Here is an 18121-nt window from a genome sequence, read left to right on the forward strand (position 1 = left end):
TTCTTCTTCTTCTTCTTCTTCTTCTTCTTCTTCTTCTTCTTCTTCTTCTTCTGCTTCTGCTTCTGCTTCTGCTTCTTCTGTTTCTGCTTCTTCTGTTTCTGCTTCTTCTTCTTCTCCTTGTCCTTCTTCTTGACTTTCTTTACCACTTTCCCTGATATTCCAAAATGGTATATATTAGATCTATTTTACTAGATCCCTTATGTGTTCTCTAAGCTTCTGTATTTGTTTCCTGCTTGTAATTTTCCTATGAGCCAAACTCTGTTTACTCCAGGTTAAGATATGTCTCATCTTCTGTTCAACAAATCCTTTGAGTTCGAAATTTCACACACATCTTTTTCCTTTGTCAAATTTTGGTTTAAAGGTTGTTTTTATTATCCTTTAAAATCCTTAATATTGCCTTGAATTCCCTTAAGTATATTAAACCTATCTGTTTTAATGTCTGTGCATATTGTTTCCATTATGTAGAACTCATGGGTCTGTTTGTACTTTGTGTTGTTTGTCTTATCTCCAACTATGCCTGATTGTTTTTATTAAATGATTTACTTTTTTAAACAACTGTGAATATGTTTTGATGCCCAGGTTTATCTTTCAGAAGTAAAATTTATGTTTCATTTATATTTTAATTTTGTGAAGAGAATTGCTCACCACTTACCTTTTGGAATTTGTTCCCTAATTTTATGTATTTATTCTTCCTCATGAATTGAGAACTACTTTGGATGTTCTTAAAATGGAATGGCATTGTAATTATTATTTGCTAAGGGACAGTTAAGACTGCTGTATTTTGCTTTTATTAACATGTAATTTTATGATTTTAAAACAACAGTAAATCTGCCCCTCATTTCAGCTTTTTGTCCTCTTCATATTGATTTATGTAGAAACATGCTAAAGTTTTCTTTTCAGCATCAAGCTGGCTAATAAATAGAGCCTTTATAAAAACGTTCTGTGCATCCATTTTCTATAGCTTTCTTTAATTTTTAAAGTAGGAATTAATGTTGAATTTTATTCTTGCTTTCCATTTTTTTTAGCTAGTATTTATTTTATGCTGATTATTTACAAGACAGGCATGTATTTTAGGCATTGAAATGAACAAAATATAGTAAAATAATTTGTAAATTTAATGATGCTTATATTCTATATTAATCGAGCATACTAGCAAACAGCAGATGACGTATATGAAATGACATAATTTAAGACATTTTAGTGAAGATTCTATTACAAATATATGGGGAGGGTCAAAGAAAACAAACAAATGATATGAAGACATACCTAGATTAGCAAGACTGAAAAGCCTATTGCTACTTTTAGTCCTGAAGCAACAAGGGGTGGAAAGCTTTCTTAAAGCCAAAGTGAAAGCTATATCACTAGGAGAGTTTCAACACAGGAGTAACTTACAGAGAAGCACGGTCCCGATGACCTGCAGCTCATAAAGAAAGGAAACAAAGGGATTACTACTTCACCTTCTCTCTACTATCACATACCTTACCAGTATCTTCCTTTGGCCAGATGTAATAGGAAATAAAAGGTCTCAAACAAGGCTGCTTCACAGAAAATGAAAAAGTTAAAATACTATAGAAGATCAATTTATAGAGATAAATGGAGAATTATTAGAAAATAATATATGGAAATGTCTGTTTATAGAGACAAATGGCAAGTGACTAGGACATAATATATGGAAATTGACATTTAAGTGGTCTAATATTTTACAGAATGAGAAGGCCTATGATACAGTTCTACACAGCATGGACATTCTTCAAAGGAGAATTTGATTTGTTGCTCTGTAGCATATTTTGGATATGATTCCACACCTGTTCTGAGTTAATGGGATTCATGTCTATATTTGTATTCATCTTTAATACTTTAAACAAATTTATTGTGAGAATGTTTAAATTCACATAAAAATAAAGAGAATAATATAATCTTTTACTATGTCTTCATCACATGCCTTCAGCAATTATCACTACAAAGGAATCTTGATTACTCTGTCTCCCAGTCTTTCATAAATTTTATTTTTGAAGAGAGGCTTAAAACAAATCTCAATATCATGTGACTTTACCGGAAAATACTTAAATGCAGACCTGATAGCTGATAAAAATATTAAGAATAGCTTTCTATAATCACTATGTGATAATCACACACATCAAATAACAATCTAAGAAAATTAATGTCAAATACGAGCTATATTCAAATTTCTCTGATTCAAATATATTTTTTGAATTTATGTTTCTTTTAATCAGGATTCAAGCAAGATCTAGAGTATTACATTTGTTTTTTTAAGTCTCCTAAATATCTATCAAAGGCTTCACGTCCCCCTGCTGATAAGTCTGAACATACAATTCTTTGAGAGAGAATTCAAGTGATTTTTTTTCCTGCAGATCATCCTCCATTCTGGATTTCACAGATTTCTTCCTCATGACATCATTTAATGTGTTCTGTCATTGATATTTCTACCTCTGGTGTTTCCTATAAATCTGTAGGTAGCATTAGAGGTTTAATAGTATTTTGGTTCGATTTGGGCCAGAACTATTTACTAAGTGATGATATGTGCCTCTTGTTATATCACAACTGGAGGCACCTAATGTCTGATTGAAGATTGCTCTACTTTCAGTAATGTGAACTATCATTGTAGTTTCAGGTGATGTGATGCCACTCTGATTATTCTATCATGAAGCTTCTCATCAATATTTCTTTTAATATTTGTGCATTAATTTATTACTATTGCCAAGGTGTAATATGCCTTTATGGTTCCAAAAAAGATCTTTTCTCATCCTATAATTTCTCTTGAATTTATTAGTTGTAACTCTTCTATAAAGAACTTTTCTCATTAATTTTACCTGATTACTTTACTGTAAATTTCATCTGAAAAGGGGTGGAGATGGTTGTTCACACTTTCTTTTTATAAATCATCAATTTTCAGAACAATGGGCTGATGATTTATTAACTTTCAATGGTATCTAATAAGTTATTTGAATCATGCACTTTTTTATATATATTTGCTGTTTAGTTCATCAGACTGATTATGGCTCAAATTTTGTTGTATTTTGGCCAAGGAGAGTTTCTTCTAATGTCTGTATTCAGATTACACTTAAATTAGAATTGTGTTTTCTCTTGGAATTATATTCATTCCTGCCATCTAATTATTTTGAAATATTGTAGGTGGCTATGAGACTTCAATGTAACTACCCTTAAATACTCTGGCTACCAGCCACACATTTGGTAGTGTTTAATGTTATCACCTGGCTCTAATCTTTGTTCCTAGTTCAACTGAACTAAAGTTATAAGAGACAAATTTCGGATCACCTGAGATTTTTTTTCTTCAGACGTTCCTATCACCTATAAATTCAGTCTACACTCATTGGTCTAGAACTAAGAGAGCTCTATGATTTATCTGCAAGCTCATTTCTCATTTCTTCTTCACCCTACCTTATTAATCCTCTATTTGTCTTTCTCAGCTTCTGAAAAACAAATCTGTGTTGAACAACCATTGCAAGTCTAGGTTCAATTAAGAGTCTCAGCTAATTTCAGGGAGGCTAATCGAGTTTAAAATCAAAACAATAGGATCTGTGTTCACAGTTTTATCAATTCATCTAACTCTTTTATTTCTGGTTGTAGGCTTACAAGAGAGTACTGATATTTATCAGGCTCTCTATGTAGGTCTTCTTTCAAATGGAGACTATTCATGCCAGAGTAATTCATTGTCAATTTCTTATTTAGTTACATTTTTATTGTTATCAATAACTGTAATCCTCAGTCTTTTTTTTGTTTGTTTGTTTGGTTTTTTTGTTTTTCTCTGGTACCGGGAACCGAACTCACGACCTTGCGCTTGCCACGCAGGCACTTTTGCCGCTGAGCTAAATCCCCAGCCCCAATCCTCAGTCTTAATAGATTTCCATACTATATCCTGTAGGTAGATAAAGTATATAAGAAAAAATGTCTTAACTAGAGTCTGGTAAGTATCACAAGTCCTGTTTTCACTGTACATTTCCCATTTTTCTTCTTGCTTGGCCTCTCAACCAGGACAATATAAACTACCTATTTTACGGATGCTGTTAACCCAGATGCCTTAGTTGACAAGGCTGGGGACCAGATTATGGGGACATTAGCGTCGTGGCAATGGATGTACAAGGTGCAAACAAAAATATTATATATGCATAAATTTGCAACATGTATTACAACAGAAACAGGTTGCCCTTAATACCCCTCAGAATATTCACTTTTACTTTGAATGCATTTGTCCCATCATTCTTGCCACCTTCTGACATACTTGGAGATGTCCTCTTTCATGAATGTCTTTGGTTATACTCCTGTGGTTGCCTTGATGTTCTGAATCATTTCAAAACATGCGCTCTTCATGGTCATTTTGACTTTTGGGAAGAAAAAGCATTGTGCCAGATCCAGTGAACCAAGTGGTTGAAGACATACCATGATGTTTTACAAGCCTGCATTTCTGTTGGCCTGCACTGGGCAGCAGCATTCACTGTATTTCTACTACACCTTGTAAGAACACTCAGGAAAGAGAACTCCCAGAACTGCTTCAGAAAGTGGCAAGAATGATGGGACAAATGCGTTTAAAGCAAGCGGGAGTATTTGGAGGGAAACTGATGTCAATATGTCATTTACTGTAATAATTTTTAAAAAATTAATATTCCCCTTATTGCTTTATTACACCTTTTATGACTATGAGACAGTTGACTTTCCCCTGGAAACGTAGTCCTTGTTAACTGTTATGATAATTTTTCTTGCTTGCTCTTGTACAGGAACAACTTGCCAGGCTCTACAGATTAAATTATCATGTGATCCAATTATTCTATTTTGAAGATGAGAAAGCTGAAACCATAGAAGGGAATAATATTCATTATAGCTTCACAATACGTGAGTATGTGTGAAGTTTAAACTATTAACATTATCCTTGTCTTTTTGTCCATTCTATAACGACAAGACAAGTTAAATACTCAACACTCAAGGTAAATACTGAACAGGAAATCTTAAATGAGTCACATGGAGCAATGACGCCTGAGATCTTGGAGACCAACGTGTCCACTGATTTTCAACAGACAAATATGGAGCAGATAAATTCAAATAATTTATGGGGATTTTCATTCTATTGAGATTGAGATAAAAAACTGAATTTGTTTTAATTCCTTAAGTCACTCTCTTGCAGAGAAGGACTTGGAAACCCCTGGACTCTTATAACATTTTACTTTTTCAAAGAAAAAACTGCTGCCTGGGAAGAAGACCTAATTTTGTATTTCCTTATAGTTTCATGCCTAGGGTCACATCATGCATGACATTTAGCAGTTATTTACATCTCTACTCTTATGTACTGAAGATATCAGAGCTTTTCGTTGTGGAAGATGTATGTTAGGGAAGTCATAAAAGAACTGCTATTGTAGAGTAAATCCTATAGCAGATTGTGACTACAGTCCCAAATGACATTTGGATAAGAGTGGTTTTTGCTTGTATTGTTGCTATCTAATTTAGGCATATATATATTCAAAAAGGCAAAAAGCTCCTCTTAGAAGAAAGCTGTAGTGCAGATTGGTTTCAGTGAATTTAGAGAAACAGAAACTGAAGACATCATTAAGTCCATGTTGGATACACTTTGGAAATGTAATGAGAATCTGAAGTGACCCACTGCAGATTATTTATGCTGTGGAAATTGTTGTCAGCTGTGTACTATGATTAGGAATATAGGGCACACTTGGATACTCATGGGCAGCTATGTGGCTGTAAAATAAACCCATTTTAATCCTTTTAAAACTATACCAATTCTCTATGCCAGTACCTCCTCAGATTTGTATCTATGCACTATTTTCCTTAATGCTTTTGAGCACTTGCATATGCTAAACAAAACCGTAAATCATTTTGTAGTGTTATAAGGGAGTAAGACAACTTATAGGAGACTAAGATAAAAGATAAATTTGCTAATTGCTATTTATTAGAGTCAGGAACGATGAAATTGAATTTGTAGGTGATAGTGAGAAAGGTGATATGAGATGAGCCCTGAAGTACGTGTTGTAGGCTTGAAGGAAAAAGAAGGAATGAATGTCAGAATTCATTCCAGACACAGGAAACTGTACGAATAATGTTGTGGAGAGATGCTTTAGAGAGAAAAATATGTCAGAGACTTATCCTTTGCTTACCATCTTTGAAGCATTCTTTTTACTGTTTTATTTTCCTTTAGAAGTTTTCAAATATAAATTCCTTTCTTCTATATATTAATATATTGTAATGGCTTTCACAGATTGGGAATAAAACGAGGATATTTTAACATCACCTATAAAACAAATAAATTACAAAAGAAGCCTAGATCTCTGATAATGACAAAATCATGTAAGAAGCCAAACAGTAGTTTTATGGAAAAATGAATAAAATTTATGAAGGAGCAGTGTTTAGGCCTCTTTTGCTACTAGTTCTTTTCTTCTGATTAACTGTATCATCTCAATGTCTTTTGGAGCTCAGTATCTTTATTTCTAAAAAAGAATATGGAAATGCCTCATTTTTATATCTCTTTGAGTTTATAATGGGGTCAAATAAACATAATTAAGTACTGGCAAATAATACAATTATTAGCAACAATATTGATAATATAAAAATACATCTTTTAAGGATTTTTATACATATATGAAATGAGGGGCTTTAAAAATGTTCAAACATCAATCTCATAGTATTACAAATAAAGTTATAAGATGAGGCACTGAGCTAAAGATCATGTTCTGATTCATAAGTCCTATCTAAATGACTTAAAGAGATTTAATTGTTAATATGAATATAAAAAGCCAGCAAGCTGGATCACTAGTTGGGAAAGTATCAGTTACTTTACATCAATCAAATTTCAGTAGCTGGGCACAATGACTCTCTTACAATCCTTTGATTTCAAATATATTTGTACGATCATTTAATCCTTGAAAATTAGTTTGGAAAGGAAAGATGACTACTCAAGATCATGGTAGGAAAGAAGATTGATTGATTGATTCATTGTTGGTACTGGGTATTGAACCCAAGAGTTTTAATGCAAGCAACATCCCCAGCTCCTTTTATTTATTTAAGTTTTTATTTTGAGTCAGGGTCTCACTATGTCTCTAGATTACACAGGCTGGGCTTTCACTTGTAAGTATCCTGTTTCAGGCTTTCCAGTTGTTCTGATTACGGGTGTGCACCACAGGACCTGGAAATGAATCTTATTTCTTAGTCCTGAAAGTAGAACTGATGTCATGAAACCCTCCAGAATATCATTTGTTAAATGTGTTATGACCATGTTTTCATAGTCATTTGTCTTTCATTTTTTAAAAAAAAAATTTTATTTTTATTTTTTATTTTTTGGTATCGGGAATTGAATTCAGGACCTTATGTTTGCCAGGCAGGTGCTTGTGCCACTGAGCTGTATCCCCAGCTCCTGTCTTTCATTCTGTTATATTGTTTTCTTTAAAAAAGAGAAGATACTGTCCTTAATAAAATAAAGAACTTGCTCAAATAACCAACAAATAAGCACAAATATTCTTCAAGCATTTAGAAGTATGTTCATTGTCACTAATAAAGAAATAAATGTAAATGCCTAAGATTATTTACGTCTATCATGTTTCAAATATTCAAAAGAAAAATAATTGGGCAAAATGCCTACCACCCTTCAGTGGTGTAATAATCAATTAATAAATTATGATGGAATAACTGAAATATATGCTAAGCAATAGATAGCCATGGGGAAATATTCACTATAAAGCACATAAGAAATATCAAAGGAAATGAAGTGAGAAGTTGGTAGAAGTCATATCTAAATGGTTGTATCATTTTAAAATTTTTAGCATAAGTTATAAAATTTCCTAAACAAATATATGTATGCATTCATGCACATATGCATACTAAAAGTAATCTTTAAGAACTTCTTCTTTCTTCTTATGTTAAATGTACAATCTACTTGAGCTAACAGCAGCATTCTTTATTGACCTGCCAGTACACATGTGGCCTTTCTTTTTTGTAGACCTACATTCCTTATTTGGACTTCTATTTTGTAGATATTTGATATTATCAGCATAAACATCATAGATATTTGTAGATTAGATATTTCATTTACCTGGCTGCCATTTCAGTAGTCCCATATGCAAATTTCTATATCATGTGAGACAATAAATTTATGTCACTAATGGTTACTCTTTGCTATATAAATATATAAGGATTCTTTTATTTTTCTCCAAAAATTTTCTATAAAGGCAGATTCAAAAAGACATTTGCTTTGTGGATCAGAATGTAGAATTTTACCCAAGAAAGCAGCATTTTACTATTTTCTAGTGAAAAGTATCTCTGATAAGCATGCTTTGCATGACTACTTGCTGAGTCACGACTACTAGCAAGTAAATAGCAGAGGTTTATGAATTTTAATGCGATTTTTATTTTGGAATTCAAGCCATCTCTTCTTATTATGTCTTTGCTAATACATATCTAAAAGGCTTAAAGTGCAGGGAACGGAGCAGTTTTCTTTTATGCAATGATGCAAAGTATATGAGTAGTAATATGAGTCATCTGAGAGTTCAGGGTTCAGATCAAGGAAACTTGTGCCTCCAGCTTTAGATAAAATTCCTGTATGTTTTGACCTTTGATAGATTGTTTACTGTGAATCTATGTCTTCTTCCAAAGAATGGTTCTGATAACACCCACCTTGGTTACTTTTCAAATTTGTTTAGAGACTTGAAAATGGTTAGGCATGGAAGTTAACTAACACCTTCTGTGACCAGCTTGAACACATACTCAGTTATTAATTAGTTCAACTAAAGTGAAACAAAGGAGAACAAGTTGCTGATTTAACTTTGGGTTTAAGTAATTGTCTTCACACTGTGTCACCACCTAATTTACTCCTAGCACTGTAAATATGTGGATTTATATAAGACTCAGAGTAGATGGTAGTTCAATATGGATCTACCTCTGCTATAGGAAAAGAATTATTCTCTGTTCCGTATCTGTGCTTGTGGGTCATTATTTGCAATTTGCATAGAAGAGGCTCTATTTTATGTGCAAGATTGAAAATGCATGTGAACTTGTAAATATCTCAAATAATGCTTCCTTTAAGTGCTTTCCAGCTCCTTTGGTTTTCTCCTCTGTGATGTTCAATTTAATATCAATTGTCCTTGATATATTGTAAAACCCGTGAGGAGTCAATTTTGTCCCTTTTGCTCATCACTGAATCGGTTATATTGATTATGGTACTTGAAACACACTAGATACTCAATAGTTATTATAACAATGGTATATATACACAATGGAGATAGTATGCATGTACATAAGAGCTGAATGATAGAGTCGTTAAGTCCCACCTTCTCCCTCCCACTTCTTAGTACAACATCACTTTTTTTAGATACATAATAAATGGAGCTTTTGCATATGAGAAGAAGACCAAGAGTTGGGAAGAGCAGGAAGTGATAGGAGTGGTAGGGGGAAAAATAATTGAGATGTTCTATGTACATATACTGACTCCACACATAAACATAATCATCGTGTACTACAGACATGTACTAGTAACCAATAATAAATGGTGACTGCATATTCTTTGTATTAAGGATGGGCAGTAGGAGTGCAACAGCTATTGCTTTAGAGTAGATTCAAATGTTAATCCTTAAAGTCTTCTAGCATTGTGCCTAAAGAGGATATTGTCCCAAATAATGCATAAATGCATACATTTATTTTCCAGAAGTGATAACTACAAGTCCAGAGGTGAATAGGAAGACAATGCTTAATGTTTTGGAGTTATCTGCTCTAAACTAGAGTTGGAGGTTGATCTGAATTACCTAATTATGCTTGTTATGGTTTGAGTCTAGATGTGCCTCAAAGCCTTATGTGGTCTTAGGCTTTTTCAGAGGTGGGTGGATCTAGAGTTTGTCATTGATTCAAGGTCCAACGCTGGGATTAAGAGTGTGAGTGCTACACCCGCCCTGTGGTAGGTAGCCTGCATACAATATAAGGGAGAGAAAGAGGCTTGTCTCTCCCTTCCCTTGCTTGATTTTGCTGTCTTTCCCCACCAAGAACAGTTACCGCTTTGCCATGCACCGCTCTGCTTTGGAGCCAGCTAACTAAGGACTGAAGCCTCTACAAAACTATGAGCTAAGGAAATCTTTCTCCCTTTAACTTTGAATGTCCAATATTTTGTCTCAGCAATGAGAGAAAAGTAACTACCATAAGGCTGGTCCAAATCTTCAGGCCTATTACTACCTATGGCTTCTGATTTTTTCTTGTAGATATCCCAGTCTTGTTAAAAAAAACTCTTTAAGATTAAATGAGAAAACACATCATGAAATTTAAATTGCATTGAATTTATTCTAGCAGAGGTCTTAAGCTATTTTCTAATAATGACCAACTTCAAGGAATAATTTGCCTAGGTTTAGAAATGTGCTAGGTCAATTTCTGAGTTAAAATATATTTATTTACCTTATTTACTGTAAAAGGAAAAAAAGAATCTTCCACCTTTATTAAAAACGCATGAAAAATAGAAACCATTATATAGTGAAATCTGTACAAAAATATATGTATTTGTAGGTTTACCCACCCATCCATACATATGCTTGGCATTTATTCACACCTTCTAAATAATAGCAGCATTAAATTATGTTTCATCTCTGATTTAACTGTTTTTGTAAAATAACAAGATTATAAAATTTCCCAGTTTGTAGACATGAAAAATAGCTTTAAAATCTTTAACACCTAAAGGGCATACTTTTGAATAAGTTCCAGGATATATGCTCATAAATTTAATTCAAATGTTAGATGATTGACATTTCATTTTCTAATCCCTTTCAGACCTGACACCTTGGATGGTAAACTGTAAACCAATATCTTAAAACTTCAAAGGTGTATGTCTTGAATTCTCCTCTGTGTATATCTGTGTGTGTAGAGGAGGAGGAGGAAGGGAGGAGTGAGACTGCAAAAGAAGAGAGAGATAATCTAATATATTTTCTTCTTTACTAAGCAAGCTGTATTGGTTACTTTCCTGTCTCTCCTCTCTGGGACAAGATACTGGACGCTCAAAATTAAGGGAGGAAAGGTTTATTTAGCTCACAGTTTGTGGAGGTTTCAGACTGTAATTAGCTGGCTCCAAGGCAGGGTGGCAAAGAGGAGTGCAGAGGAGTTCATAGCAGTAAAAGACAGCAAAACAACAAGAGCAAAAACAGGGAGCAAGCTTGTTTTTCTTTCTTATATTATAAGCAGGTTACCCCCTCAATTGGGTGCAGCACTTACACTATCTCTGTGCCCTCCTCTTGCACAGGATGAGGATGTTTACAAAGTGAGGACCCTGGCCTCCTGTTGAGTCACTTAGTTAAATTTCTAAATTTCTCAAATTGATGCAATGAGCAATGTCCTAGAGCTGTAAGCGCCTGTCCTCCGCACACTAGGATGTAGATCTGCTGAGCTGTTTAGTTAAGCTTCTAGACTTCTCACAATGTATCCTCAATAACACATGCCTTGTAAAGATAAAATATTCTTTAGTGGTATGGTTATTTTCCATCTTTTTTAGTTTTTTCATAATATTTTTGACCTATTAAGTATCAAGGATGACTAAACATATCATTCTTGGTGAGGTAAATGTTTAATATATAAAAAATAATACTACACCATATTCTTTACCAAATAGAAAAGTACACTTGGGCATCAAAATAGTTCTTTCCCCAGTTTGGGGGAAAATGAAAAGTATTTTTTAAGAGCTTCACTAGCACCATGATGCTAAATGTTTACCTGTGTACCTGTTGAACAGGCCTCAGGTGAATTAGCTTTTACCCCCTCCAGAAGCAGCAAGATTGTAGGAATTTTCACTGTAGGTCTCACAACATGCAACACAATGCCTCAGTGCAGTGGATCCGTCACTCGGAAGCGGCCTTGAAGAGCAGTCAAAGGAAAGTGAAATTGCTTTACCTTAGACTTATTCAACTAACTTTTAAGAATATTCTCATCTATGTGCTTGGAATCACAATTCGTCCTCAGTACTCAGTCCTGAGGGAGAGTCATTCTCTGTGTCTTTTGCTGAAAGCATGCCGGCTTAGTGACAGCCCCATCTCTGAACAATATTTTTGTCTCATGTGTTTTAGTAAAAGAAATCTCAACCTCAAAATCGTAACTTTTAACTAAAAATTTATTGGAAAAGTTTTATTTCTGATGTTTGAAGTCACTTAATCTGTCATTCATTCTCTCATTCATTTACTTCAAAACATACTTATTTAGCATATTTGTTGTCTAGATTCTGATTGAGATACTGCAGATATGACAGAGAATAGAAAACAAATTTTGCTTTAGATAGCTTGGGATATAGCAAAAAAGTAGAGCATAGTTAAAGTAAAATATAACAGACAAGCAGCCAAATCTAGATCTTCTATGTCTTCCTGAGAAAAGTAAACTAAGACATATAACAGTTTAAACTGCCTCCTAAAAGTGAACTCTCGCGACCAAGGAGTTGGTTGTTTTATGAGAAAGATTTATAAATTGGAAAAGTGACACCCTCAGTAAAGAAAAGGATTACCATGGCATAGAAGTGAGATGAGGTTTGTTTTGACACAAGTGAAGGTAATACTGTAAAACATGACTCAAATCCGCCTTCTCTTAGTGAATATAGATAATAAAGCTTTATTTTGGTCTAAATACATGAATGGGATATTTTACAGAGTGATTGTCTCCTGCATGTGCTAAGTCACTATTAGCACAAAAATATATAGATCACTTTAGGCCAAGATCTGAAGTTAGGTAGTTTCATTTTGTCCTGTGGTAATGTACAGTACTAGTAACACTGTCCAGGAGCTTCTCCAAATTATTCATGAAGAGAAGGAGCCTCATTGCTCCACTACATAAAAATAGAACCTCTAATTATGTGGATGGTGTCAGTGTGTTGTAGTACTATATTGACATGAGGACATCACATTTAATCTTAGACTGTGACATGATACAGGCCAATAATGTCACTGTCTATAGGTCAATCTATTTGCATTTACTCTTCTATAGTAACAAAACTGTGGTAGTAATTTAATTCATCAGGAGATTATTGTATAAATTCATTCACTGTCTATTATCATTAGAATACCCTTTTGCCAATAAATGCTCTAAATGCACGTTATACAAGCCAGCTTCTTCCTACTACTTATGACAGAGTATAATAAATTAAAATAACTTTATTTCCTGCCTCATTTCAATCGTGCTATTTTTTTTGACTGTGCTTCATAGATTTACGGAACTTTCAACAGAAAACACTTTAGTACATATAATGTTTTTTAAAGTAGAGTCTGAGAACACCTGTCTCAGATGTCCTCTAATTTTGATCCACATTCTAGGGCTATAGTTCAGCCTTATTGAATCAGACTGGATGGATGGGACCCAGGGATTTGCCTAACAAATTTCTTCGTGGTCTTGCAGAAGTTAAAATGTGACAATCATTAATTTTAATGATAGTCTAACTCCATCTTTCTCAAATAAGCAACCTGAAGTTCAAAAAGGAAAAATGTCTTGTCCAAGATTACAGAGCAAATAACCACAGATGTCAGTCAGTCTCAGACCTCTGAGATCTCAGTCTAGCGCTGTAATGGTGTTCTATCCACTGTACTCCTGCAGCACAGTCTTGAGTCGGAAGAACTTTACCCTGTGTTATCAATGCACAAATTCTTTTTGACCTGGAAATGCTATATTTTAATGTGATTTTTTGGAATATACTTGTAGGATCACATTCCTGAGAACTGTTTGAGAATGTACTCTCAGCATATAAACATTTCAGACAGAAAATATTAGTGATAACTAAATTTGCGCTGTAGTCCCAATCTAGGCTTAAGATTTGTGCCAAAAATTTGAACATGAAGAATGAAATTGCTGAAACTGATACTGGGAAACCACAGCCTTAAGGTTAGGTAGCCGACACTTAAGGCTGAGACTACTGCCTTTGTTGAATGCACTCTTCTTTATAGTTACTGAGTTTACTGCTTTTGTTCTCCTTAGTTACTATTGGGTTAGTAAAAACGATGATAAATTTTGGATCTTTGCCCACAGGAATGGCTCCAAAAGTCAGTGTTTAACTTCTCTGAAAATCAATGGAAACAATTTTTCATTTCAGTGATCATGGCTTCAGGAGCAGTTATCAACTGAAATGGGGCATCATTTTGGAACAATGAATGCATTGCTCTCCACAGCCTCTACAAGGGCTTCCTGAGACGCTAGGCCCAGTTCTTAAAAACTCTCAAAAATTTTTTATCAGTGAACAAATGAGAACTTAGAGAACTGAAAATGTGAAACTTTTATCCATGTTGAGATATGTAGCATAGTTTTTTTTTTCAGCAAAAGAAATAATCTTATTGGTAGCTTGTTTAATTTTTAACAAATTGTATCCACCAAATTCCTTACCAAGTGGCTTCATTTTATGTAAGACTTCGCTTATGTTTTTGTTTTTGTTACTAAAAATGACAAACATTTCAAATCTGAGAATACTGTCTTTTTTAATTTATTTTTTAAATTTATTGGTACAAGTTAGATACACATAATGATCATATTCATCATAGGGAGTCTGTACTTGTGCATGATATATCTTGCTTCCTCTTTCCTGTCCATATATTTTATACTTTACATGATCTAGTACTGTGATTTTATAGAGCCAAAGGACTTCACAGGGATTTTTGCAGTCTTTTTGGTAGCTCTGCAAGTTAAACATCTGTCTTCTGAATTTTCATACTTCACCTCTAACAATGTCTGGCTTCATATCTGGATGGTAGATGAGGAACTACACTTCACTTAAAAGGTTCCTTACGCATGCAAAGCATCTCAGCTGATAGTTGACAAAGGCTTCATTACCCACTGGAAAGCCTGGTTAGTGGAAACCATCAGTTGTCTCAGCAATACCTTTTCTGATAAAACTCTGCTCTGTAGGTTTCAGAGGCCCCTTATTTTTATGGGTTCTGTTTCACTCATTTCACATTACTAACCTAAAGCAAAATGGGACATAATCACTATACATACCTAGCTCAAACACTGTTGTGTTAGTACGGGGTTTGAACCCAGGGATTTCTTATTGAGTTATGTCCCTTGTCCTTCTTATGCATTTAAATTTTTTTTGAGACAGGGTTTCACGTGTAGCCCAGGCTGGCCTCGAACTTGTGGTGATCCTCCTGCCTCAGCCTCCCAAGCGCTGTGATTAGAGGTGTGTACCACCAGGCCTGGCTCCCAGTCCATTTTAAAAACATTTTTATTAATGTCTGTTTACAATAAATAATAGTATTCATGATAAAGAGCTGGCATATGCATATAACATGCCTTGATCATATTTGACCCATTTGTTCTCCTTTCCCTTACCTCCTCTCTCACCTCGATTCCCTTCTTCATTTCTAAAAATTCAGCTTTATTGTTTACTACTTTCTCTCCTTTTAAAACTTATCTATTTCTTTATATGGTAGGTTTCTAATGTAATGGAAAATTTATAATATTGCACTTTTAGTGTCTGATTTATTTCGCTTAGCATTATGGTCTGAAGTTCCATCTATTTTTTTGAAAATGGCATAATTTCATTTTTCTTTTTGGATGGACACTATTCCTTTGTTCTTATAAAACACATTTTTTTAAAAAAATTGGTCTGTTGATGAGTATGTGGCTGTTTCATTTGGCCAATTTTCTAACTTTTTATTTTGAGATGCTGTCTCCCTATGTCTCTCAGGCTAGGCTTGAACTTGTGATCCTCTTTCCTCAGCCTCTCAGAGTGCCATGTTTATAGAAATGCACTACCAAACTCAGGTGATCGTTACTTTCTTTATGCCATTTTCTTAAAAGTAAGGCTACCATTTATTAGAGTCTCAAGCATTGCATTAACCCGTTATTTATCTGTACAATTTGCTATGTAGGATTCAGTGATCTTTCACTTCTCTCCCTTCTTTAATGTCTTAAGGTTAGAACTGAGGAAATTTTTGATGTATCTCATCTGCCTCTTCTGGTTTATTCTGGTGTGCATTTGTGAAAGGAAGATAGGGAATAATTCTTTGTGTTAGAAGAAAGCTGTGTGCCTGCATTCACAAGTGAAGAGACAGTAGATTTCAAGTTGGAGCATGTTAAAATAAGAAAGCTATTGCAAAAGTCTCTTGTTACTGTAGGTATCATTAGATGTAATGTATTAGGAAGTCTACTGTATCTTAGTTTTACTATCCCTATATGAATAAAGAGTAGAAAGTATGTGTGTATTTCCCCTTTGCATCCTCATTTTGAATATCATTTTCATTTTAAGAGGGAAGTTCAAAAATATAGAAAAAATCAAACCATACACTGCTACTCTGGTTATCATCTGTTTATTGCAAGAGTTTCAGGAGTATTTATCCTTGACATATTCAAATGAAGTTCAGTGAATTGTGCACAGGGGAATACAAATGGATCCATTCATCTTGACTTGAAAAAAAGGCCTTGGCTATGTTAAACACTCTTTTATATCTTAAATTCCCAGTCAGGTGTTAAAATCCAGTTTCATGATAAAATAGAGACAACATACAGACTTTAGTCCTGAATATGAATTTCATCATAAAAATAAATTTGAGACATTAGAAGTTTTATAATGTTTTCATTTTTTTGAGAAAAGCAATAGTAAATAATAGATAACCAACTCTAGTACTAGGTTAGGGTTTTCATAGCAAGTACGAGGATCATTTATCTTTTCCCCTACCATTTCCTTAATTAACAAAGCATATTAGACACATGCAAGCATCTTATTCCATATGCAGTGCTCATGATTGTTATATAGATAATGTGAGGACATTTCCATTTTCTATTTTCCTTTATTAGGATAGCATCTTTTGGGTGCTTGTCTGTCTACAAGTAAACAACAAACACTGCTAGGTCCAGATGGTAAGAAATTGAATACTCGGCAGGTTGCCGTGCACCTGTGACAGTAGTGCCCTGCAAGCATAGAGGAAGGATTAGAAACATCCTTTGGAATGATGTTGGTAACAAGTAGTAGGGATGTCAGTAGGAACAACCGTTCACTTTCTTTTACTAGACTAACCCTTTGTTCCTAATTCAACATTGCTAATATGCTAATGAGGTGCATTCTGAATTGCTGTCATTATAGTACTATTGCTTATGATGTTATGTAAAGTGTTAACAGATGAAGCTACTTCAGGGCATCTGAATATATATTCCATGAATGAGTTACATTAATACTACAGCTTTCTATTAAAAATTCCTGAAAGTCCAGTAAAACACAATGACATGAATATATGACTTACTGAAGGATGGTCAAAACAATTTTAAAGGAGAGAATGAATATGAACATATGCTAAGATTACAAAGAAGAGACACAGGTAAAATCCAGTGCAAGAGACAGGTAAAGTACAGTGTTATAGATACTGTCGAAGGCTTAACATCTTCCCTCTAAGCCACTGCTGATTCAGTTGTTTGTACAGCAAACTGATTGGTTGACTTTCACCAAGTCTATTAATGGTAAAAGTTCTAAAATAGTTTTACAACCTTGAAAAATCAATTAAACTATAAGGATTTTTAAGATCTAAGTGAGGATATTATATTATTTTGGCATTTAAGCATTCAACATTTGGACATTTAAAACAAGGCAAAACAACATATCTTAAAATTCAGTATGTTGATGTATAATTTACATCCAGTAAATGTCACCCTTTTTATGTGTGCCATTTTATGAGTTTACAAAATGTGTAATACACTTTTATAACTATTCACAAATAGTTCCCTTATGTTCATTTGTGGTTAATCTCCTCTTCCTTTGTCCTTGCAGGCAATGACTGGTCTATATTCAGTTTGTATTGAGATATATTTGCCTTTTTTGGAATATGATAAGAGTAATATCTTGAAATATATAGTCTTTTCTGTCTAGTGTCATTCATTTAACATAATGATTTGTGAGTCATCCATGTTCCTGCATGAAAAAATAGGTTTTCAGGATAAACTAGGGCTTTGTCCATGAATTGAGATATTCAGAACAAATACCACCAGTGTTTCTACCACAAAGATAATCATCACATTCATTAGTTTTTACAAAGTAACCTGTATCCAGGCATTTCTTTAAGGATACACTATTCCTGATGAGCACACACACATCACCATCGTCATCAACATCATTACCCCTTGAGATTCTCCTATATATTTGAGTATAAACTCCATTAAAATAGATTAT

This window comes from Chinchilla lanigera, unplaced genomic scaffold (genome assembly GCF_000276665.1).
Source record: "Chinchilla lanigera isolate Chin_1 unplaced genomic scaffold, ChiLan1.0 scaffold00138, whole genome shotgun sequence".
NCBI classification, from domain to species: Eukaryota; Metazoa; Chordata; class Mammalia; order Rodentia; family Chinchillidae; genus Chinchilla; species Chinchilla lanigera.